Genomic DNA, 26,803 nt, shown 5'->3' with positions numbered 1-26,803 from the left:
TTATGATGATGGCACAATGGATAGGGTGCTGGCCCTGGAATTAGAAAGACCTGAGTTCAAATCCAGCTTCAGACACTATGTAACCCTGGGCCAAGACATTTAACCTTTGTTTGAATCAGCCTCCTCATTTGTAAAATGAGGATAATAATAGTACATGTTGTGAGGATCAAATCAGATAATAATTGTAAAGTGTTTAGCACAGTGCCTGGCACATAGTAAGTATTACATCAATATTGGCTATTATTTTTGTTATTGCTGTTGAAACATGATAATTTTTTTAAATGGTTTTAAAAAAATAAATTGAAATGGCTGACTTGACTCTGTGTTTTTTGTATATATGTCTTCTGGCCTGCTGGTTTTAACCAATTAATTTATTTTACTATAAGCATGTATACTGTATATGTCACACTAAAATTAGGGCAACTAATCAACTGGAGAAACTTAAATATATTTAAAGCTACAACCTATTAAATTAAATTTTAAAAGTTTTTTTAAAATTTGACAGACACTTCTATATTCATGTTTATCTGTTGACATGGGAGAAATGTTATACACTTCATGAGAAAATGTCAGCTGATGTAAATTCATAACAAGAATATTGTTTTATTTTACACTCATGAATAATGTCAGGAAATCAACTTGCTGTGGGGCTAGGAAGGGAGAGACACAGTACAGCTCTTCACAAATACAAACTGGAGAAGGGAGTGATTGATTCTAATTCTGCGTCTTTATTAAAGAGAGTCAGAAAGTAGGCTGTTAACTAGTAGATGGCAGAAGGTGATGCACATGAGTGATGACCTGGTTAGAGAATCAATGGTACTTTTGAACCATGCATTATTTTGTGTAAGGACTAAGTGGGTGCCTAGGAGGAGCAGGACTGGATGTGGGACTTAACAGCAATGGTATTTACCTTAGATTTCCTTCCCTTATATCCTGTGTGTATGTGTGCATGTGCTTTTACTGTGTGGGGTAGAAGTGGGGAAGGAAGGGTTGTTCATGGGCTTTTGTCTCTAGAAAGATTTATGGTGTTTTGTTTTGTTTTGTTTTTACTTTAATGCCTCTTACTACTGAGTATTCCAGTAAGAATGATAGCTATGGTAATAGTTATAAGGTTCATTCAAATACTTCTTAACTAAATCATGAAACAGCCAAAACTGCCTCTGGTTTCCATTCTTGGGAGAGAGTGCTAAGGGAAATGGGTGAGAAGGAATCTGGCAACCTTACAAATAATGATGCTAATCCATATTATAAACACTATGTGAAATTATCATTAGAACTTTCTTCACCCAGGAAATCAAAAGATTTCCTCAAGGGGACAGATTATTACATCTTCTTTTTCTTCTTTGGGTTAGATTGGGAAAGAATCCAAAGAAAATATCACTAAAAGTATTAACAGCTGAAGAAAGCAAAGATGGCAGAGTGAGAAAAGCATGCAGCCCAGATTTCTTATACAACTACCCCAGCAAAGATTGAGGAAGGTTATCAGACTGAATGGTGATCAAGAAATCTGAGGAGAAACTATAGTGGACAACCAATTTCAAGCCCAGTCGGCATGGAGAGTTGGCCAGAGGCCTGTGGCAATGGGCGGGACTTCAGCCAAGAAGGCCCATGAAGGATCTTTCCAGCACATGGACCAGGCTTAGAATCTGAGGCTATGTACATAAGCTAAAAGTGGGAACTGGGAGCTAGTCTTTAGCTGTGTGTCTCTAGCCTCAAACAGGGAGTCAAGTAGTTTCTTTCCATGAGATAGTATTGGAGCCTATAGCTTTATACCATGAAAGGTAGATCTGTCATTCTACCATAGAAGAGCATGGTGATAGGGGCTAGGGACAGCAGCTCTATATTGGAACTCCAAAAAGGGGAGATGCTATAAATGGATTATTCATACCTTGAACAGAGTCAGGGGCCTGTAACACTCCTGGAAAGCAGTGATCAGATCATGCCCCAGATAAGACCAGTTAGGGCACTGGAAGTTTGCAGCTCACTATCATGAAGTCATTGAATAGCACAACAACATTCAATACCCAGAGGAAGAAGTGGCAGGATCCCAGATAATATAGATCAGAACTTAACAAGGCCCCATTATGCCTTTCAGAAGTGTATACAAAGTCTGGACCTGACGTAGAGCATCCTAATTCAGGAAGTAAAGCTGGAAAAATGACTAGACAAAATAAGATGCTAAAGATAAGGAAATATTATAGGTCTAAGGATATTCAAGACACAAACCCAGAAGAAAATTACTTCAAATCTACAAGCAAAGCCTGAAACAAAAATACAACTTAGCCAAAAGGTCAACTAGAATTCTTAGAAGTGAAGTAAGAGGGAGCAGCTAGGTGGTGCAATGGATAAAGTACTGGCCCTGGATTCAGGAGGACCTGAGTTCAAATCTAGCCTCAAACATTTGACACTTTCTAGCTGTGTGACCTTGGGCAAGTCATTTAACCCTCATTGCCCCACCCCCCCAAAGTGAAGTAAGAGTTTTTAAATTAGATTTAAAATTAAATAAGAGCTCTAGAGAAAGGAACAAGAAAACAAATGAGAGTTCTAGAGCAAGTATTCCTAATTTGGGATGCATAAACTTTTTTTTTTTTGGTGGGACAATGAGGGTTAAGTGACTTGCCCAAGGTCACACAGCTAGTAAGCATCAAGTGTCTGAGGCCAGATTTGAACTTAGGTCCTCCTGAATCCAGGTCCAATGATGAACTTATTTTTAACAAAATGTAATTTCAATATAATTTTTTGTGATGCTATACATTTTATTTTATGCATTTAAAAACATCATTCTGAGAAGAGGCCCATAGGTTTCACCAGTCTATCAAGGTCTTCATGTCATAAAAAGTGGTTAAGAACCTCTATTCTAGAAGAAAAATTTGGAAGAAGAATAAACAGTTTAGTAAAGAGATGCTAAATTTCATCCAAATAACAGATTCCCTGAAAACTAACATGGACAAAACAGAAATTAGTGACTAAGAGAACAAGAAAAACAAGAACAAAACAAAAAGACTAGAACAATAAAAGAAAATGAAAGATATCTCTTTGACCTAGAAATACTATTGCTAGGTATACACAAAGAGATCCAAGACAAAGGGAAAGGACCTGTATGTGCAAAAATATTTACAGAAACTCTTTTTGTGGTAGCAAAAAACAAAAAACAAAAACAAAAACAAAAAACTGGAAACTGAAGGGATATCCATCAATTGAAGATTGGCTGAACAATTTATTTTATATGAATATGATGGAATATCCTTGTACTATAATAAATTATTAAGGGGATAGTTTCAGGAAGACCTGGGAAGACCTGTATGAACTGATGTAGAGTGAGGTTAGCCAAACCAGGAAAACAATTTACATATTAACAACAATATTGTAAAGTTAATCAATGTGAAAGACTTATTAACTATGATCAATAGAATGAGCTACCACAATTCCAAAGAGCTCATGATAAAATCCTATCCACCTCCAAATATACTCTGATGGACTCAGAGTATAGCTTAAACCTTACTTTTTCTCATTTTTTCTCATTCTCTCTCTCTCTCTCTCTCTCTCTCTCTCTCTCTCTCTCACATACCTAACACAGAAGTGTGTTTTGTGAGATAGATAGAAAGAAAGAATGAACAGATATTATAATTCTTGCCTTCAATGGGTAGGGGAAAGGATTGAGGGAGGGAGAAAATTTAGAACTGAAAAGAAAAATAAAATTCCATTAAAAAATGAAATGAGATTATTAGAAAAACAAAACCAAAAACAATTGACCTAGAAAAAAAAGTTAAAGAGAGAAAATATAAGAAAATGTAAGAAGAGAATAAGAGCTTAAATATCATATTTTAAGAAATCATGAATGAAAACTGTCCAGATCTATTAGAACCAGAGGATCAAATAAAAATAGCCCCCTACCCCCAAATCACCTCCTGAATCAGGTCATTCCTGAAAGAAACCACCAAATTAAAACTTCCCAGGAGCATCACAGCCAAAATCCAGAACTTCCAAAATGGAAAAACAAAATCCTGCAAGAATTCAGAAAGACATATTTCACATACTAAGGAACTAGTGTTGGGATGACACAAGACTTGGCAACCATAAATAAAAGAAAAGCAGAGCCTGGAATATGATACACCATAACGCAAATAATAAAAGCTTGCAACTAAGAATAACTTATCTGGTAAAAGAGAGTATAATTCTTCTGGCAGGGAAATGGATCCTTAATGAAATAGATGGCTTACTATCATTCCTAATGAAAAGAATAGAACTGAATAATTATTGTGAAATACAAAAGCAGGAATTAATAGAAACACTAAAAAAGATAAATGCCATTGAGAAATTGGAAGGAACTATAAAAGGATGAAATATTTAAATTCTGATAGTTTGAAAAGAAGCAAATTTCTCAGAATCCTAACATCATCAACAGTCATAGTGGGAATTAAATAAAATGTGGGCGAATGGTGGGTTTATTACACTTTTATTATTTTGGAGAGGAAAAATAGTAAAAGGAAAGAGAAAATGAATATACTTGAAAAGAAAGGGGGAAGAAGGGATGGAATTTACAATCCAATATAACCAGGTGCACAAGGAGTCTACAAACATGAAGGAAGAAGGATGGGATAGGGCAGGGAGGCAGCAAACATTACTTGAATCTCACTTTCATCTAAACTGAACAGAGTGTAGAATACACACACACACACATATGTATAAAGATATATACATATTTGCATATAAAGAGTTTCCTATAGAAATATATTTGCCTGAACAAGGAAAGGGTAGAGAAGTGAAGAGGGAATAAAAGGAAAGGTATATTCAAGAAGGCATTATACAAAAGTAAAACCAATTCTAGCCTCATAGAAAGGATCATGAAGTAAGGTATAAAAGGAAAAAAAGAAAAGGTAAAACCTGTGATTGTGTTATGGTACAGGGGGAAAGAAGAAGGACAAGGAAACAGAAACAGCGTGCAATAAATTTAGATAATTAATGCTAAGCACACTTCTTTCCAACAACTGGCTTCTTTTTTGTAGAGTGTTATAAAAGACAAAGAGAGGGAAAACTATAAGTACAGAATAGAGTGAAGGGAAATACACAATTAACCATCATAACCATGAATATGAATGGCATGATCTCACCCATAAAATAGAAAAAAATAGCTGAATGCATATGAAAGCAGAATCGAGCAATATGTTGCTTAGAAAAAGTACACTATAAATATAAAGTATCATACAGAGCTGAAATAAGGGGCTGGAGCAAAATAAAAATTATGCATAAAATGAACTATAAAAAGGAAATATAGTAATCATGATCTCATACAAGGCAATAGTAAAAATAGATTTGTTTAAAAGCAACAAACAAGGAAACTATAATGCACTTAAAGGCACTATAGACAATGGATTAATATCAATATTTAGCATGTATAGACAGAATAGAATAGTTAAAAGCAAGTTAAATAATTTATAGGAAGCAATGGAAAGTAAAACTATGATAACTGCAAACCTCAATAAATACCTTTTAGACATAGACAAAATAATAAGAAAATTAACATTACTTAAGGACCTGAGTAGAATTTTGGAAACATTAAGATAAAATAGATTTCTGACCACTGCTAAATGGGAATATAAAGGAGTATAAATAATTCTTAACAGTTCCTGGCACCTTTACAAAAACTGGCCATATATTAGGGTAAAAAAACCTCACACATTTTAAAAAACAGAAATATCAAACATATCCCAAATAGACTATAATACATAAAAATTATCTCAAATAGGGTCCCTGAAGAAAGAATTAATATTACTTGGAGACTAAACTTAATTCTGAAGAATTGTTCAGTCAAAAAAAATTGTAGACACAAGTAATTTCATCATAAAGATTACAATAATGATGCAACATTAACAAAATTTGGGGGATGAAGACAAAGCCATCCTTAGGAGAAAATTTGTATATCTAAATAATTTTATCAACATGAGAGAAAGAATAGATCAGTGAACTGGTTAATACAGTAACAAAAATAACTAGAAAAAGCAACAAATTAAAAAAAAAAAACAACCAAAAGCCAAAATAGGATTTCTAAAAATCAAAGAAAAAAAAATGAGCAAAATTGAAATTTAAAAAACTGAATTGATAAGTAAAACTGTGAGTTTTCCTGGGGATTAAAAAAGGTAAACCATTAACTAATCTAATGAAGAAAAAAAGAGGAAAGCCAAATTGCCAAAATAAAAAAGAAGAATTGACAACAAATGAAAAATAATCAAATGAAATTATTAGAGACTGATTTGCCCAATTATATGCCAATAAAACCAATAGCTTAAAGAAATTGAATGAATATGTGTGTGAGTGTATATGAAATGCACATTAACAGAACAAGAAATAGAGTATTTCAATAACTCAATATAGAAAAAAATTAACAACATATAAATGAACTCTCAAAGGGAAAAAATAAAACCTGGGACTAAATACATTTACAAGTGAATTCTTTCTGTTAAAAATTGCTTTTACATGTAACTGGGGAAAATAAAATATTATTAAAGTTAAAAATAAATAAATAAAAATAAACAAATTCTATCAAATTCAAAGAATAATTAATTCCAATATTATATGAACTCATTGCAAGAAAAGAAGAAGAAGAGGGTTTACATAATTCCCTACTGTAGAGAAAGAAAAAAGAACAAAAAGTATAGGTCAATATCCCTAATGAACACTGACATAAAAAATGTAAAAAAAAATCACCAAGTAGATTAGAGCAATATATCAAAAACATTACATAGTGTCAAGTTGTGTGGCTTATGCCAGGAATGTAGGGTTGATTATTATTAATGATAAAAATAACAAAATGTAATTATTCCAATAAATGCATAAAAGCCTTTTGATAAAATATAAGACCCATTTCTGTTCAAAATGTGAAAAAACAGGAATAATAGACCTTTCCTTAATATAGAAAATAGTTTGTATCTAAAATGAAAAGCCAGCTTTATATGTCATAGAGATTAACTATAATCCTTTCTAATAAGATCAGGGGTAAAGCAAAGATGTTCACTATCACCACTTTCATTTGATGTACTGTTAGAATTGTTAGCAATAGAAGTAAGACAAGAAAAATAAGTTAACAATACTAGCACAAAAAGGAAATAAAATCATTGCTTTAAAAAATGATGGTTTACAATTCTAGAGAGTCAACTATAAATTAATCAAAACAATAACTTCAGAAAAGTATCAGGATATTTAAAAAGTCCACACAAACAATCAGTTCTATATATTTCCAACAAAACTGACAAGGAAGAAATAGAAAGAAAAACACCATCTAAAATAACTACAGATTGAATAGAATATTTGAGATTCTACTTATCAAGGAACAAAGAGGAGGTAGATGAATTCAGCAAAAGAATACTCTTTACAGAAATAACAATAGACCTATATAATTAGAGAGATATTCAGCTCTCATGGTTAGGCAGAGCCCAATAAAAATGGCAATACTATCTAAGTTAATTTATGTATTCATGCAATCCCCTCAACATACAAAAAGATTATTTCATAGAGCTAGAAAAAAAATTTTTTAATCCACCTAGGGTAACAAATGTCAATAACCAAAAAAGGAAATGCTGAAAAAAAAAAAAGGGAAAAGACATCTAGTTGTACCAACTCTCAAACTGTTTAAAAAGCAGCAATAATCAAAACTAATGCTAGTCCCCCCAAAAAATCCATTAGTAGACTATTGGGGGAATAACATGTATATGCAAATGAAGGTAGTAGCATATCTTCTTTAATATCAAAGACCTCTATATACTGGCGAAAGGACTAACAATTTGATAAAAAAATCTATTGGGAAAATGGAAAGCAGTGTGGCAAAAATCTGGTTTGGACCAATATCTCATATACAAAGATAAATTCCAAATGGATAAATGACTTAGATATAAAAGGTTACATCATAAACAAGTTAGAAGGAAAGGAAATAATAAAAAGGAAATACCCATTCACTCTTGGATCAACTCATTCTCTAAATTTCTCTACCTCCTAGCCAGTAGCCTCCCCACCCTAAAGATATCTCCATTCTTAGGCCTGCTTTTCTGATTAATGATTACCTATCCAAGACCTTTATTTCATGAGGGCCTCCAACCATACTCACTTCACCCCTCACTCAATGCAGTCTCCAGTCTTTTCCTCCCCCTCACTAGCAACTTTGAACTCTTACCAGCTTTATGAAAATTTTTGCCTTGGTAGGGATATTCACCCAGCAGTTCTGGCACTGAAAATAATTCCAAAACTATTTTTGAAGAACAAGGTTTATTTGGCTACATAAATTCAAGTATGTTTCCCAGGGGACAGGCCTTCAGGCTCATTACTTTATAGTCACACCTCAACATCATTTCTTTTTTTTTTTTTTTTTTGCAGGGCAATAAGGGTTAAGTGACTTGCCCAGGGTCACACAGCTAATAAGTGTCAAGTGTCTGAGGCTGGGTTTGAACTCAGGTCCTCCTGAATCCAAGGCCAGTGCTTTATCCACTGCGCCACCTAGCTGCCCCCCATCATTTCTTAAATGGATAATAAAAAGGCAGTACAGTGCTCTAACATCAGTCATAATATACTATTTTGAAAGTAATATGTATGAATTCTGACTAAAATGGAAAGACTTTTAATCTTAGAGATTCAAGATAAAATTCAAAGTCAGAAATCCTGTATACACAGCGTTGTGGCTTAGTCTTGCCACAATTCAAGACAAAGTTTTGAGGCTTTTGGACATTACAATATTACAGCCAGGTAAAGGATCAAAGGACAAGAAAATATAATACAAGTAAAACTTGATTCCTGCATATTAGAGGCAGATATATATACACACACATATATATACATACATATATAAATATAACATTAGGGTATAAAGTAAAGCAGCTTGTACTGATGGCATGGCAGCTCAAGAAAGCAAAGACTTGGGCAGCTAGGTGGTACAGTGGATAGAGCACCGGCCCTGGAGTCAGGAGTACCTGAGTTCAAATCCGGCCTCAGACACTTAATACTTACTAGCTGTGTGACCCTGGGCAAGTCACTTAACCCCAATTGCCCCACAAAAAAAAAAAGCAGGAAAGAAAGCAAAGACTTTCTGAAAAATAAGATAATTTCTTAAGCTTGCAAACTGGAAATAAAAATATTGTAAAATAAACTTTGGTTATAATATTTTTAAATATTATCTAGTGTGATCTGTTATTTTTCTTATCTAATTGACATATGTTGTTTAGAAAGCTTTAGACAATACACAAGTACATAATTTGTCATTTAATTAACTAGTTTAAAAATGGTATTCTATATTATCATTGCCTCTATGGGGAAATAATAGACCTACATGTATCATATTAATTTATAATGATTTTTCTAGGAAGGAAACCTATAATAAATGCAGGGACTGTCCAGATTTTTGTTGCAGTGGAGATTTCCTTGCACCTCTTGAATTACAACACCATGAAGAAAGACAGGCCTAACTTTGATAATGTTATCATACCAATTAATCTGGTCCTTTGAGAGAATGTGGGGGGCTTGAAGTAGAATAGAGCAGGTTCTAGAAGTTCTCTGGGATGCTTGCTAAAACCATGGAACCAATTTACCTTCCAAAGCTCTGTCAAAAAGTAGTCTATACTTTATAGTTTGCTGTTTCCCAGGGAGAGTCTGAGTCCTGCTTTATTTTCTATAAATGGTTGAGAGTCTATGATCTGTTTTGATAGAAAGGCCACATTTATGTGGCCTCTAAGTATTGAAGTATTATTTCATTCAATTTGCAATTGACTAAATATTTGCATTCTCTAATAACTTTATTAAAACTTTCTAAGTCCTACTTATGGTCTAGGTTTTGTTTTTATTTTTGTTTTTGTAAGGCAATGAGGGCTAAGTGACTTGCCCAGGGTCACACAGCTAGTTAAGTGTCAAGTGTCTGAGGCCAGATTTGAACTCAGGTCCTCTTGAATCCAAGGCCAGTGCTTTATCCACTTCGCCACCTAGCTGCCCCCACTACTTATGGTCTAAAAATAAAAATTTGGCAGTATTTTTGTTTGTTTGTTTTGTTTATTTTTGCGGGGCAATGGGGGTTAAGTGACTTGCCCAGGGTCACACAGCTAGTAAGTGTCAAGTGTCTGAGGCCATATTTGAACTCAGGTACTCCTGAATCTAGGGTTGGTGCTTTATCCACTGTGCCACCTAGCCGCCCCAAAATTTGGCAGTATTAATAACTTATTTTATATTTAAATATTATTCTAAAATATTATAAACATTTAAATTAAATCATAGAACATCAAACTATCTTACATATTTAGATTATCATTTATTCAAGGATTAAAAAAAAAAGAATACCAGAGTTTAGTTTTCATAATGTAATTAACTATGGAGAAAGATTCCCCACCAGAAAAATAAATCTTGGTACCTATGGGCCCCATAGGGTTTTAGAATCATAGGGTCTAGAGCTGGAAGGATCTTTAGAGATCATTTAGTCTAACCCCTTTATTTAATAGCCTTGGAAATGGAAGCCCTGTGGAGAGAAATGATTTGTCTGCGGTCACATGGGTAATCAGTAGTAGCCAACCCATATACTTAGACTCTACATTCACTTCTCCCCTCTGAGTTTGAATTTATCCTCTCCCTCCACATTACTCAGAAAATGAGTACTCTCAGTGGCAGATTAAGAGTCCCACCTTTGAACTCCTAGAACACAGAACGATTCCACTCATTTGGCACTCTGTAGGTGCTGTCTTGTATTACAATTATCTTTTCATTTGCACATATCTCCCCTGTCCAGCTAAAGCATTAACTTGTTGATGTCAGGGACTATGTCTCATATATCTGTATACCTTTAACATGGTGCCTTACACAAAATAGACACTCATTAAATGTTTATAAATGGTAATGATAGAACTATCTATATTGACCAAGTAGAGGCAAAGAATTCCAACACTTTTAAAGGTACTGTCGAGTTTGGTTGCCCAGCGAAACTTCTTTGGCCAGCTAATCACTGAAAAACAGGCTCTCTCACTCTTATGAGATTTCCCCTCCTTCCTGTTCTCAGCTAGAAATACCATGAGAACAGACTGTCTCACAGTGTTTTCAGATTTCCACTTCTAGTCTCTGCCAAAAGCAGGAAGTGCAGAAGTGGGCGATAATTCTTTTTTCTTTTTAAAACTCTGCATTAAAGAGTTTTGGTTGTTTGCTTTTTTTTCTCCATGAACCTCATTAGAGTTTTAGGTTTGAGTAATATGAGTCTGAATTTACAGAGTGATTTTCTAATAAAATACTCAAAAGAGCTTGATTTATGACTGCCACTTTCATATGGAGTAGGGAGAAGATGCAGAATGACAGAAATTAGAGCTAGAAAGGACCTTACATAGCCTCTAGTTTTGGGTTGTTTTTTTTTCAAGACCTAAGGGTCCTGAAACATTAGCAATTTGCCCAAGTTCATCCAGCTAGTTAGGGCAATTGTGCTAGGGGAAGGGAGCTGGAGATAGTAACTAGATGACAACCATCTAGCCTGTACTCTATGGAATTATATCACCCATCAGATTAGATTGTAAACTCTTTAAGGGCAGGGATTGTCCTTTTCCTCTTTTTGAATTATCAGCATTTAGCAAAATGCCCAGCATATATAGTAGGACTCTAATAAATGCTTACTCCTTATTGAGAAAGATGCTAACAACAAGCCCCTTGCTCTAACTTTCCCCTGGCCCCATTTCCTGTCCCCACCACCACCACACACACACCCCATCTTATACTTATAACAACCTCCTCCCTACCTCAGGGCTGTTTTCGCATCTGGAAAGTGAAAAGCAGATTCCTGCATGGAAAAGACTGGGGACACCAGTGTTTAACTCAAATAATGAAGGCTAGAAATAGAGAAGGAGGGAAATAGAGAGAAAGATGTAGAGGAAATATGAAAGGAAACAACAACAACAAAGGGAGGGAACAGAATTTAAGCTGGGACTCAAGTTCACTAGTTTGCTCTGACACAACTCGAGCCTCTTCCCAACACACCAAACCATGGGAATCCACTGTTTGGGAAACACGGCTGCCGAGACTCCTTCTGGCTTCACTGTAGAGCAGCATTTATTTCTCGGCACCTCACTCTAATTTTATCCCCCTATCACAGATGCATTTATTGAAGAACAAGGAGAGGGGGAGGAGGGGACTTGTGACAGATGTTTGCCCACTAGTTAAACAGGATTGATCACCAGGATTAAATAGATACTCATTCTTTTGGAATGTCAGTTAAGTGATGATTTCCCTAACTCCATCTGCTTCACATGACTTCATGCTCACAAGGTTGGCATGGTATGCTGTGACAGTTGAAATTAAGGTCAAGGGGGGCAGCTAGGTGGAGCAGTGGATAAAGCACCAGCCCTGGATTCAGGAGGACCTGAGTTCAAATCCGGCTTCAGACACTTAACACTTACTAGCTGTGTGACCCTGGGCAAGTCACTTAACCCTCATTGTCCCACAAAAAAACAAAAACAAAAACAAAAAAAACCCCACCCACAAACAAACAAATGAAATTAAGGTCAAGGAATGAAGATATCTTTGGCCATCAGTCCTTGAGTTTTGGTAAGAGTGCCATGAATCAAATTGATGAAATAGAGGAATATCCTCACAAATTCTGGACTATTGATTTAGTTTGGCCCTGGAAAGAAAAGTAAATGCCTACAATTTTGAAGAAAAACAACAACGAAAACACCCCCCCCCCCCAACCTGTGAACTATGCTAATGATATCTTAAAATGAGGCCATTTTCAGACGTGGTGCTTATCAAGTCATCATTTAAAGGTTTTCTTGCAATTACAAAGGATAGAGAAAAGATCACCCACCACCCACTTCTTAGACTATGAACTTAATAAAAACACTGGTGTGATATGCAGTTTTCTCCTTTTATCTTTTTTAAGAGACCAGTTAGAAACTGAAAGCAAAAAAAAGAATGCTAATGTGAGACTCAGTTTGCAGATTTAAAATAAAAGTACCATAATTGAGAAATGCAAAAGTTCCCATAGCAACATTAGCTCACATCTTCAGCATTTTCAGTTCTACAAAAGCCATTAAAACAATCTTTCCATTCTGGTGGTATGTGAACCATGATTGAGTTAAAACTTTTTTTTTATAAGAAGCTTAATTGTTCTGTTTTAGTGTTGTCTTTTGTTTTTATACCAGTAATTTCTACTTATGCTCCTCCCCATCCCCCAAGAAGCTTCACTTTATATTTTAGTTTTCTATTTTTTGATGATAGGAAACTCTTAGTATGAAAAATCCCCTAAACAATACAGATAATGCAGTTTGGGAATACTGCAGAAAACACCAAGAATTTAAGTGACTTGTTTATTGTCATACCATTAGCAGGTCTTCCTACTGGGTCTTTCCACTCTGCCACATTGATTTTCTCCATCTTAATTAAAATTCCCACAAATCTATCTTTCATAAAAGTATATTGCTCAAAATACTCATTTCCCTTACTCCACTCATATTCTGCCAAACCCCCTCTTCCCAGGCAGGAAAAAGGGCAATGTCATATCCTGTCTCTCAAATTCAAGGTGGATTATCATGGACAATAGGCACATGGCTCCACTGCCCCCATTGGAGCTGAAGGCTCAAGCTGGTCTGACATCACAACACTAGCTTACAAACTCAAATTCATTAGCCCTGGGGAAGTACTGCCACGGGAAATCATAGCATGGAGATCCTTCATGTTCACTACTGTTAGATCCACACAAGAAATTTGCCTCTCCCAGAGGCTCCAAAGGCAAACCAAGGGGAGAATCTGCTAGGTAGCATTCATCCTTTAGAGGAGATAACTGGACCAAAGATTTCATGGGCCCTCCATAGAAAGCCACACTTATTTCCTTGAGAAATTATTAATTGTGAGTTTTAGCTAGCAATTTGTATGATGTTTATTTTTCCAGAAATCAGGGGAGCAGATGGGAATGGAGAAGAATGCCAAAAGACTCCCGTGAGTTCCCCAAACATAAAACAGTATTGGACATTATGGGACATCTGGAGTGAACATGGGGGGAGGGAAACAAGCCTTTTCTTCAATGTACTTTAAGTCTGAAATAGTATCGCAGTGTCATAGACACACAGAAACCCTGAATGGAATATACAAATGGATGTGGCAGAGAGCTTAAAGTGAAACCAGCTTGCTATGATCAGGGCTATTTTTAGTTTCTAATGAAGAAAGCAGCTGTATCGAGAAAGCCAGTCACTCACTGCTTGCAAAATCAATTTGTGCTTTTTTTTCCCTGGGTTCCAGCATTCATCACTAATAGAAAACCTCCTCTGGGATCCTCAGATGGGGCTTGAGGGTGGGGGAGGCAGAGGGGAGAGAAGGGAGACCCTAAATAAATATCACTGTAGGAGGGGGTTGGAACAGAGTGGAGAGGTTGATTGGGGACATCCCTAAACAGCTAATCAGCTATTTCTAGGTCTTTCTGGGACAGGGTGCTGTCAGTTCTTTGTCCCAGGCCCTAGCTTGGTTCTTTGAGTCAATTTCTGGAGGCAAAGGTCAGGCAGGCTATGGTGTTCTTCATATACCAAAGGGCATTCTCTCTCTCTCTCTCTCTCTCTCTCTTTTTCCTTTGGAAATAAACCACCAGGCAAGAATGTGGAAGGCATTAAAAATCCCCAGAAATGGAAAAGCTAGCACTACTTGGTGACCCACTTTTATAAGTAAGATCAAGAGGAAGAGTTTTCCTATTGTGTAAAGGGAGGACTGGAGGATTCTATGTTAGATCAGAAAGGAAATGGGGAAATGCCATCAGAGCCCTAGACACATTAAGATATCCATGGAGAAGCCGAGCTGATTCTAATCTCAAAGGATGGATTTGAGGGGTTGTGGGCTGGGGGAGCAAGGGAGGAGTATAACATTCTAAACACTCAGCCCTAAAAACACATGTTAAGTTTGGATGAGATCTCTTTAAGGGATGCTGTCTAATATATCAGACCCCAAATATGACCTTCATTTAAATGCTATAACTTGGCAGTAGGGTATGTTCTCTGATTTCTAAATATTTAGCTTTTTGGCAGCGGAACTAGTAAAAATGCAATAATTCTGAAAATATGGGGCCATAAATCTCAACCACTGGGGCTTAGACTAACCTATGATGAACACTCTTCCTGGGGCTGAGAGAAGAGATGGAGAAATCAGCTGAGGGGAAGAGAACAGATCCTGGTTCAATATTTCATAAAGGGCAAAGTGGCTGCCTTGTATTACCATACTGTGTGCCCTGTGCTTTTATCTGTGTGAACTGAATTAGGTGATACCTTTCTATTTTGTATGCTAGAACTGAAATAAGGACTAAGAGCTATTCAGCATTAGGAGAGCCAGTTAGTCTGTCCCTACGAGTTTAGCACAAACTTAAATTAGAAGAGAGTAGTTTAAATGTTCTGCAACTGTTGAGAACCTCTTCTACTTATAGCAGCTGGAATCCCACTCACATGCAGGCAGCCAGGTGGTGCAGTGGATAGAGCACTGGGCCTGGAATCGGGAAGACATGATTTTCAATCCAGCCTCAGATACTTCCTAGATGCATAGTCCTAGGCAAAATCTTGTAACCTCTGTCTGCTTCCATTTCTTCAACTGTGAAATGGGGATAATAGAACCTACCCCACAGCATCATTGTGAGCATTAAATGGGATATTCACAAAAAAGTTCTTAGCACAGTCCTTGGCACCAGTAGGCACAATATAAATCCTTATCCCCTTCCCTTCTCCTGAGGGTTTCCTGAAGCTTGGTGAGCCAGCACTCATTCCAATCTGCAGTTTATAAGCCTCCACTGATGTGTTTAATTTTTTTTCCAATGACACAGGATACATTAGTACAAAGAAAAAAAGGTTTAATTAATATTTAATTATAAATCTCTCCACAAATGCATACGGCACACAAGTTCCCACCTTGGTGGGAGAGGGCATAAATGCAGCTAACGTACTTGACTGGGGAATGCTCCCAGAAGGTATATGTGTAACAGTGCATTGGGGTCACTCCAACACTAAAGAGCCTTCAATGTCCTTTAGTAGTATTGTGCTGCTCTGGGCTGGCTATCATATCCTGGCTTTCCACTGGATGTCACATCATCTCTGCTGGCTACTGCATCTCTATTCTCTGTAGCAATGTCTCTGGACATTGTTATGCCTGGATTATGTTGTGCCTTTACTCTCTGCTGAGCATTTCTTTAGGTGTAATGGTTGCCGAGCTGCTCTCTTCTATAATCTGCTGGATTTGAGCTTCTTTGGGGCCATCTTTTGCTCTCTGCTACCAAGTGCTCAGGTAGAGTAGTTAGAAAGCCTGCCAAGGGATACCTAAAGTTCTTTAAATTTATAGCCTAGTGCTAGGAGCCACCATATCTAACCAGGTAACCAACAACCTCTAACAAAAGCCTCCCCCCACCCCAGCTAAGAGTAAATCTCTTATTTTAATACTTTCTCCTTAAGTGCTGACCCAAAGTCCCTCACCCCAGACAACTATCTGACTTGTGGTTAGAGAATTCCTTTTAATTCATATTAAATCTCTGATTATTAGTCTGTGTTCACAAAGTACATATTGGAGCCTCTAGCCAACAAAATCATAGAAGGGCTGGTATATCCCCCAGCTAGGGTGGCTGGGCTCCCTTCAGATGTATGATTAACAAGCAAATAGGCCTTTGGGAAAGGACAAAAGGATTATGGGAAGCCAGTAGGTCCATATTTTCATCTTTGTTCTACATTCCAGTCTTGATATGCATGCCTGCTAGCAACAAAATCACTGGTGTTTAGCATTTGTCCATCACAAAAGTGCAGGTTTTTGTACATACTCCAAAAGAAAAACACGTATCACAAATACCACTATGGATCTTTCATTCACCACAGCTTAGCTGCTGCTAAGTTATTCATCTATAAAATTAAGGGGTTCAATGAGGTAGTTCATAAGGTTCTTTCTAGTTCCAACATTTCAGTGAGTATCTAAGGGACATTTTTCAGGAAAGTCTTCCTTTAAATCTAAGCCTATATCTTCTTTGTTGCAAATAAAAAAGAAAACAAAACTTTTATTTTATTCTCAGTGGGAATGAAAGCAATATTCAGGCTAGGAGCTGTAGAAATAAAATCACAGACTCTTAAAAGTGAAGAGGAGCTTAGATAGCAAAGTTAGCATTTCCCAAATTAATTTTGCTACAGAACACTTTGAGCTGTGAAATATATTGACACAAAAATTCAGAGCTCCTTTGTCAAGAACATTGACTTCGAGTGGGAGCCCAGAGTTACCACTGGACAGAGCAGTAAATACAAGAGCAAAGGAATACCACTGGGACTATCACCTTCAGGAACAATATCCATACCTGATTAAGAGAATGAGAAGACATTTAAATTAGTTTGGCATTGCCGTCAGAGCCGCTATGTCAACATTTTGCTGTTGTTCAGTCATTTAGTTATGTCCGACTCTTTGTGACCCTGTGGACCATAACACACCAATGCTGTTGAGATTAAATTTGATCCTGTATCATTTTCTTATTGATCCTATTTTCCATGAATTGCTTTTGTCCTGTAACTGCTTAAGTCATGGCTCTTTGTTTCTGAACTTGGTTCAGCTGGTTTGTAGTGGGTTAAGTTTAGAAATGCTGCTCTCCTGCTAATCACTGATCTATTCTTGCCTTAAGGAATTTAGCTATCCTTAGGGGATGCATATGAACATAGGGGAGTTGAGTATCTTTACACTACCCTGGCATCCTTTAAGGATGTCTTGTTTACTGTCCAGAAAGAGATGGGTTTTTTTTCTTATGACCTTGAACCCAGACTCCAATAATAAGCACTTCTTAGACTCATGAGAGAAGAAGGGGGGGGTTGTTGCTAGCCCCTCCATTACCAGACTTCTAACCAATCATGTTAGTATCTCAGCCTCAGCTTTTTAACCAATCATGTTGCCCTCAATCCCATGATGTCATCTGCCCTTTTCTTTTCTTTGTTCTGTACTCCCTAAAACCTATAGAAAGGGAACTGTCCTTTTCCTCAAGGTCTTTGACATAAATAGAGGCAAACCACAGACCCATTTATTTATAGGCGGGATGCCCCTGCTAATAAATGTCATTTTGCTCAAAGAATTGCCTGTTTACCTTTTGTTAAATTTCACTCCCAACACTATTCATGGGGTTTTTTTCTTGGCAAAGACACTGGAATTGTTTCTCATTTCTTTCTCCAGTGGATTAAGGCAAGCAGAAGTTAAGTGACTTGCCAAGGGTCATACAGCTAGTAAGTGTCTGAGGCCAGATTTGAACTCAGTTCTTTCTGACTCCAGGCTTACTGCTCTATCCACTGAAACACCTAGCTACCTGTACCATTAGACCAGCCTAACTTTACAAGGCTTAGTATAGTTAGTATGTGAGAGAATATGGTCATCGATAACCTATTTAGACAATAAGATGCTTGTAAGAGCCAAGTTGAAACAGTCTGGTCTTTCCTTCCAGTCTCTATTAGTGTGTGTGTGTGTGTGTGTGTGTGTGTGTGTGTGTGTGTGTGTGTGTGTGTGTGTATGGTTGTTGTACTCCAGAGAAGTCAGTAAAGCACTTATGTGACATGTCTGAGTTCTCCTGAGTGTGTTTATGGTACATAATAGGCTCTTGAACAGCTCTGGAGCCAAGAATCAGAATACATATAAGGGAAGCAAGCAATGATGACATCCTACAGATTTAGCCCACTAACTTCATATCTGAATCTGTTCAATTGCTTGCCACTCTGGGGAAGATTGCTCAGGAGAGGGCATCTTCATGACAAGTGTTTGTGTAAGTAAATGATCAGACCTGTGGGAGCTTTCCTTTCTACATCTTCTCTCTTACATTTCAGGGTGGGGGACAGGCAGTTGGGGGCATGGAAAGGGAGTACTGTATGGTTCCCGATCTATAATGGGAACACATGGTGTCTGGTTTGCCAGGTTATGACTCACTCCTATAAACCTGGGCTCAAGGATGGGCTAGGGAGACAGGCCACCTGCCTGGTATATACCCCCTTTGGTTTAACGTGAGAAAATAAGCACTTATTAAGCATCTACTTTGTGCCAGGCATTGTACCAAGCCCTTTACAATTATTTTCTCACTTGATCTCACAACAACCTTGTGAGCATTTTATGATACCCATTTACAACTGAGGAAACTGAAGGAAACAAAGGTTAAGTGATTTGTCCAGGGCCATACAGTTAGTAAGTGTCTACGGCTAAATTTGAACTCAGGTCTTTCTGACTCCAAGCCATACTGGTGAGTTGTATAAATTGGTGCCCAACTACATGCCAATCCACAAGAGGCAACAGGATGGGCATTTTCTAAAAATATTACACATCCCACTGAACATGCTTAGGGTAATTCTGATCTAATGCAACCCTTACTCACTTTACAGATGAGGAAACTAAGACCCAGAGAAATTAACCTGCCCAATAGAACACAGCTAATTAGTGTCAGCACCCAGACTAGAATCTGGATCCCCTGACTCACATTCTGTATTCTTTCTACTATGTCACATTGCCTCTCGCTCAAAGATCAATATCAATCCTTCTTTAATCTTTTTTTGCTAATCGGAGTTATCTCATTTTCTTTACCTTTTCCTCATAATTCATAATTCCCAACCCTTCCCAATCTTTATTATTCTTCTCTGAAACTGTCTCCAAGATGTCCCACTTCTATCCCCTAGAATAAAGCCCAAATTTTGTACGATATATACGTGCACCTTGACTTTGAAAAAAATTAAGAGAGAGAAGAGGCAGAGGATTGGCCTTGATCCAGACCAAGATTTGCTTGAGCAAATGTCTCTCTCCTACTCCCCTGTCTTGGGATTAGAGAAATTTCTTTTATTTAAAACAGGGGTTCTTAAGCTACAAGTCTGTGAACTTGCTTTAAAAAAAAGAAGGCAAATGTATCTCAATGTAATTGCTTTCTTTTTGTAATATTATGTATTTTAGTCTATGCATTTAAACATATTAATCTAAGAAGGAGTCCTTAGGCTTTAAGGTCCATGAGAGGAAAAGACAATGAAGAACCTTCTGGCTAAGGTATTGTCTCTAGAAGGCCCTTATTAACATACAAAGATGTTTCCTGGGAGGGGTAGCACCATAAACTAAATTGACCCAGAAAAAGGTTTGAGGGAATGAGATTGGACTGGTCTAGGTTAATAGAGGGAGCAAGACATGTGTGTGCTGGAGCCATGTGGCTTCCTAGAACTAACTGTGAAATTTGTGACAAGTCATAGCTTAATTTATCGTTTTGTTAATTGTCTAGACTTAAGAAGGTGATGGAGAAAATGGTAATGATATAGATTAAATTTTAAAATGTGCTGTGGGTTTTCAGAGAGCTGATTGTTAAACCATTTGCCAGCTCTGCTTTTTTCCTACTCCCCATCCCCCCACTTCGTGTTGATAAATGGTTTAATAACCTCACCTGCTTCATAATTTTGCCTAGGGCTAGCCTTGTCTGTGCCCTACTTAAAAGTAACCTGATTTCCAAAAAGCCAGTCTCAGTAACTAAACAGACAAATGAGAAGGCTAATGATATAGTTAGTGTCCCCTATATATAGCAGTGGTACCCTACCCTGCTCCTGAAATAACTACTTTCCTAACTGTTCCTGTTCCTTACTATAGATCCCCATACTCCAGGGGCAAATGATGGTTCCAATTGTGCTTCTTCCTCCTCAGGTTCCAAACTTCAGGAAAGTGCATTGGCTATTTAGCAGTTCAGTTCTGCAAATATTAATTAGCTCCTACTATGTGCAAGAGACAGCTAGGTGTCTCAGTGGATAGAGCACTGGGTCTGGAGTTAAGAAAGACCTTAGTTCAAATCTGACCACAGGCACATACTAGCTGTGTCAGCCTGGGCAAGTCACTGAACTTTTTTTTTTTTAATAACTTATGTCTGCCTTTAATCCACTGGAGAAGGAAATGGCAAACCATTCCAGTATCTTTGCCAAGAAAACCTCATGGACAGCATTGGCATGTTATGATCCACGGGGTCATGAGAAGTTGGATTGGACTAGACAATATGTGCAAGACACTTATACTAGGCAGATCCAAAGACCAAAAACAAAGCAGTAAGAACAGCAATAAAAATAACAATAATAGTTGCTATTAGCATACTGCTTTTCGAGAGTATTCAAAAAACCCTATGTACATTATTTCCCTTGATTCTCATAAAACCCCTGAGGTAGATGCTATTATTAGCCTCATTTTACAGATGAGGAAACTGAGGCAGACAGAGGGGAAGTGTCTGACTCCACGTCTAGTACATAGCACACAAGATGCTCAAATTTCAAAGGGGGAATGAATCAAGTGCAGAGATAAATAAACCTTATATGGTAAGGTTGGGATTTGGTTCCCCTCCAGCTGATGTAATCACAGAAAACTAAGGGATAGATAAAGTATTAACACCTTGTATCTCTGTTCACTACAAAGATTTGTCTGGTCCTTTAGGAAATGCAAAGGAGTTCCCTAAATGAATTGCAAACAGTTTCTTACTGACTAACAAAACATTTGTTGGATTGCTGATAACCTTTTAAACAGGAAGCCTGCAAGCATTGGAGGAATTCAAGGCAGAGAAAAGTTGTGTTACTCTTCCCTTCCCTTCCCTTCCCTTCCCTTCCCTTCCCTTCCCTTCCCTTCCCTTCCCTTCCCTTCCCTTCCCTTCCCTTCCCTTCCCTTCCCTTCCCTTCCCTTCCCTTCCCTTCCCTTCCCTTCCCTTCCCTTCCCTTCCCTTCCCTTCCCTTCCCTTCCCTTCCCTTCCCTTCCCTTCCCTTCCCTTCCTTCCCTTCCCTTCCCTTCCCTTCCCTTCCCTTCCCTTCCCTTCCCTTCCCTTCCCTTCCCTTCCCTTCCCTTCCCTTCCCTTCCCTTCCCTTCCCTTCCCTTCCCTTCCCTTCCCTTCCCTTCCCTTCCCTTCCCTTCCCTTCCCTTCCCTTCCCTTCCCTTCCCTTCCCTTCCCTTCCCTTCCCTTCCCTTCCCTTCCCTTCCCTTCCCTTCCCTTCCCTTCCCTTCCCTTCCCTTCCCTTCCCTTCCCTTCCCTTCCCTTCCCTTCCCTTCCCTTCCCTTTCCTCCTCTCCATCATCCATTTTGTAGCGGGTCTACCCACCCAGTAGAGAATACTTCATCCAGCAGGGAACAAAGACACACACCTTTCAAATGGGTCTGGACACAGAGAGGTAGTAAGGGTTCAAGATAGGAAGCAGCTTCAAGGCACATGAGCTCTGGCAGCAGAGGAGAAAGCCAAACAGATTCAAGGGAGAAAAAATGGAAGCTGACCTGTGAAGAGGAAAGAAAGGGTTCTTGGAAGATGTCCATTCCTCCCCCCTCTAGAGAAGGTGGAAGAGAATCAAAGCTAGAGAATCCCAGCTGAGCATGATATCCAGCAGAAACATTGAGGCCAGAGAGGAGCAGCAGGAGTGGACCATGAGACAAGAAAGAGCACTGTGATACTAGGGGCATATGTGGCCTTGGCCACATGTATTTCCTATGCCTGTGTTTTATCACTAGTGAACTCTTAAGCTTTTGTCTACTCTTCCAGCTGACATTGTGTGTTTGTGGGAGAGAACATTCTAGGTTTATGTGAGGAATGTTTGGTAGCTACCGTTCTTACCATGCAATTTTAGTAAATGCCCATGCTTTGAGCTATTTGGGTTTGCTGGCTGACTATTAAAGGTAATTTACTAGTGGGGTCTACTGAGCTATAGTTTTAAGACTATAGACCCAAAAAACCCTTTGCACCCTGAGAAAAGTCATTCTACCCTGGGGACCTAATCTGCAAACTTACGATTGACAGATTGGGGAAATAGCCTAGAAGGGTTGTTAGATATGAAATAATAAATATTACTTTTCTTTTTTTTTTTTTTTTTTGGTGGGGCAATGAGGGTTAAGTGACTTGCCCAGGGTCACACAACTAGTAAGTGTCAAGTATCTGAGGTCGCATTTGAACTCAGGTCCTCCTGAATCCAGGGTTGGTTCTTTATCCACTGTGCCACCTAGCTGCCCCTACATATTACTTTCAAAAGAAAAAGAAGCAGCGTGGTGTAGTGGATAGAAAGCTGGTCTCAGAGACAGGAAAATTTGTTCAAGTCCCACCTTAGACCCTAAGAAGTCACTTAGCCCCTCATTGCTCTAGGCCAAAGCTTTTTAAACTGTGGATCACAACCCGCTGTGGGGGTGCACATGGCTGAATGCAGGGGTTGCAAAAAAATTGGCAGTAAATGTTTGATTTGTATCCCTATTATATATGCTTATATGCCTGGGGTTGAGTAAAAATTTCTCAGGCAAAAAGGGGTTGAGTGGAAAAAGTTTAAAAAACCCTGTTCTAGGTCACTAATGTCAAATTCAAATAGAAATAGATCCCAGGTAGGCTACGTGCTAAGGGCAGTGAAGTTGTGAAAAGAATAGAGCACTAGACCTGGAGTCAGGAAGACATCTTCCTGAGTTCAAATCGGGCCTCAGATATTTACTATCTGTGTGACCTTGGACAAGTCACTTAACCCTATTTGCCTCAGTTTCTGCATCTGTAAAATAAGCTAGAGAAGGAAATGGCGAAAACCACTCTACTACCTTTGCCAAGAAAACCCCACATGGAATCACAAAGAGTCAGACATGACTGAAATGACCAAACAAACAATAAAAGGTACTCCAAAAGAAGGAGTATGTTTCAATACGGAGGACTACCTGGGCAAAGGAACAGGAAGATCATAATTTTAGAGACAGAAGAGTCTTTCAAAGACTTTTAATCCAACCCCTTCTTTTTACAATTGAGGAAACTGAGGCCCAGAAAGATTAGGTAGTTTATCTAAGGCTATGCAGCTAGTGAGTGGCAAACCCAGGACCTCTAACTCCAAATTCAATTCTCATTTCCATTGCACCTCAGAGTGTTTCTCATTCAAGGCACAGGAATACTACAGGGGAGAAGAAGAAAAAACCAACAACATGAAAACAGCAACCAACTGATTGATAGGCATTTATTAAGCACCAGACATTGTGCTCAGCACTGGAGATACAAAAAGAGGCAAAGGATAGTCCATGGCCTGAAGAAGTTTACAATCTAGTGGGAGCTATCTTGTTAAGCCTGGGAAATTCTGAAACAAGACAGGTTTTTGTTGTCCATTAAGGCCAGTAAGGAAGCCTAGCACCTTTCAAGTGGTACCTGCTAAGGCCGGGCCAGTCTGAGAAGGAGCAAGTCTCATTTTGTCACTGTGTCACAAAGCCAGCTGGACAGACTAATCTGTGATTGAGGGGGCAAGTGGTCCTGAGGCTATTTTGCTACTAGTTTTAAGTAGGAATTCCAGTAGCTCTCCCAAAGCATTCATCTCCACAATGAGTTGGCAACCAATATTTGGATGCTTTCTTCAATTCTAGTAAGACCCTTCCATCTTCCAACCCCATTTATATAATATCTCTTTCCTCCACAATCATGGAAGGGCTTCCCACTTGATTGTGGAGGAAAGAGATACTAACTGAATGTTAAAGTCCTTACCTCTAACAAATGTTTCAGGTTCTTAACTCCTGCTCATAAAATCTAGACCTGTCCAGGCTGTACCAATGTCTAGTTCATTTGCTATCCTTCAAAGAAGGCTAAAGGACCCTTTCATTTTACATTTGCATGGGTGTATTCTTACAGGGCTCATTTAATTCAGAAATTATCTTTTTTTTTCTTTTCGGTATAAATACCTAACATAACACCCACACAGGAGCTGGTGAAGAAATGTTTGTTGTTGTTATTGATGAGAAGGATATGGATACTGACTCATAGACCAAAGCAGAGCCCATAGCCTCGGATAACTTCCAAACACACAGAAGAATGTTAGAGTCACACATGAAAAATTTGCAAATTAGAACAATGAGGAAAACCAAAAAGAAGGAGGAAGGTAACTTCCTATTTAGACTGTTTTCAGCTTATCCTGAGATTCACCCAGAAGGTTTTCTTTTACTTGTTTCTGTTTCTTGAAAGTTTTTGGCATTCTCTGGAGTGCTGAGTGTATGTGAGATCAATAACTCATGCCTGGCTTTCTGAAATTACTTATTTGAATCTATTTCTCTATGCAATTAAAACAAGTTATTCATTCGCATTTCTTAAAGACATTAAATCACACTACCAGTTTATTTATTTATTTACTGGGGAGGAGAGAAGAAGGGGGAGAAGGAAAAATGACAAATGTCCTGAATTAACACTGCAGTTATTTACTGAATATCCACTTAATCTAACTCATTGCCCTTACAGTGGAGATGCGACATTGCATGCTCTAGATTCTCATTAGTCATGGACTGGCCTTACACATAGGCAGAATAAGTGACTAGTCACACAGGGTGGTTAGAGGGTTCATAGAAGATGCTCATTCCCCCTCATCTCCTAATAGCCTCTCCCCTCTTCCCCATGCATTTCTGTTGGCTGCTACCTGAGGTTCCACCATCCAGGTTTCATTCTAGCAGTGAGATTTATCAAGGGCAGTTTCTCTCTCTCTCTCTTTCTCTCTTTCTCTCTCTCTCTCTCTCTCTGTGTGTTTATGTGTGAGAGTCCATGCATGTGTGTGTGTCTCTGTCTGTATCCATAAGAGTCCTAAGAGCATGGGAGGGAGAGATTATGAAGATTTAGCCATTGGAGAGGGGATGAGGTGAAATCTGAGATACAGAAAGGGACAAGGGAACAGAATAGGGAGGGAGACACCTCAAGGCAAACTTAGCTTCTTTCATAATTTTGCTTTCCTGAGACCAGTTATGATGATATTTTAGATAAAACTATTACACCTAGATATGAATATATGGGATTCTTTGAGCTTCTTCCATCTCAATGCAAGACAGAGTTCATACAAGCATGGAATTCTATATAATTTACTGTAATATTTCTCCAAAATGGACAAGCAAACTGTTTTTCAGAACATTTGGGTAATTGGGACAGGGAGTTCTGACTTCTCCTCAAACATTAATCATTTGAGTACATTATAGCTATGTACATCCCAGAGTGAAAATTAGCTGTCTAACCCAACCTCAAAAGGGATAAATTCAGGTAAATGTTTCTCCTTCTAGTCTGAATAGTATTTCATTTTTAAAGACTAGAGTCCCTTTTCTTCTAAAAGCCTCCTTTTCATTTTTGCCAACTGTATTACTACAACAGAGAAACCAAGAAAACTGAGCATAGAAGCTCAATTTCAAACCTGGTGCAACCAACAATTGGTGCCAACTCTCTCTCTCTCTCTCATCTATCTATCATCTCTCATCTATCTATCTAATCTATCATCTATGTTATCTACCCATCTATATACACATATATACATTTATATATGTGTGTATGTATATATATATATATATATATATATATATATATATATGTATATATATATATATATATAATTTGTCCAGTACCTACAAATAACACAAAAAGCAAATAAGAGAAAATGAACATTGGATGAAAGCAGGCTGCATCATGTCACACTAGCTTCCCAAGTCACAAATTTCCAAACCTTGGCTTTCCTTCACTCTTCCCTTGACATTGAGTTGAAAAGTTTCTCCCACCCTACTCCCTTCCAGCTATTTTCTAAATTTCATGATTTTGGTCTAGGTTGCCATGAATTTTCCAATCACTCAAGTTGGCAGTCTTGGAGTCATCCTAAATTCTTCACTCACTTTTCCTCCACATTTCTAATTAATGCCAGGTCTTGTCATAGTCTCTTGTATTCATCCCTTCTTTCCACTCATTGCCACGACCTTGCTTCAGCCCTACCCGGGGCATACTAGAGCTCCAACTGGCTCCTGAGACTCAATTGTTAAATTTTCATTTATACCTCAGCAAAGCTTGCAAGTCAGGGCTTGATTTGTTGTTTTGTTGATTATCTACTGACAGAAAACATGTTAATAATGC

Source organism: Dromiciops gliroides, chromosome 1, assembly GCF_019393635.1.
Source record: "Dromiciops gliroides isolate mDroGli1 chromosome 1, mDroGli1.pri, whole genome shotgun sequence".
Classification (NCBI taxonomy): domain Eukaryota; kingdom Metazoa; phylum Chordata; class Mammalia; order Microbiotheria; family Microbiotheriidae; genus Dromiciops; species Dromiciops gliroides.
The sequence above is the reverse complement of the archived record's forward strand: the minus strand, read 5'-3'. Positions refer to the sequence as shown.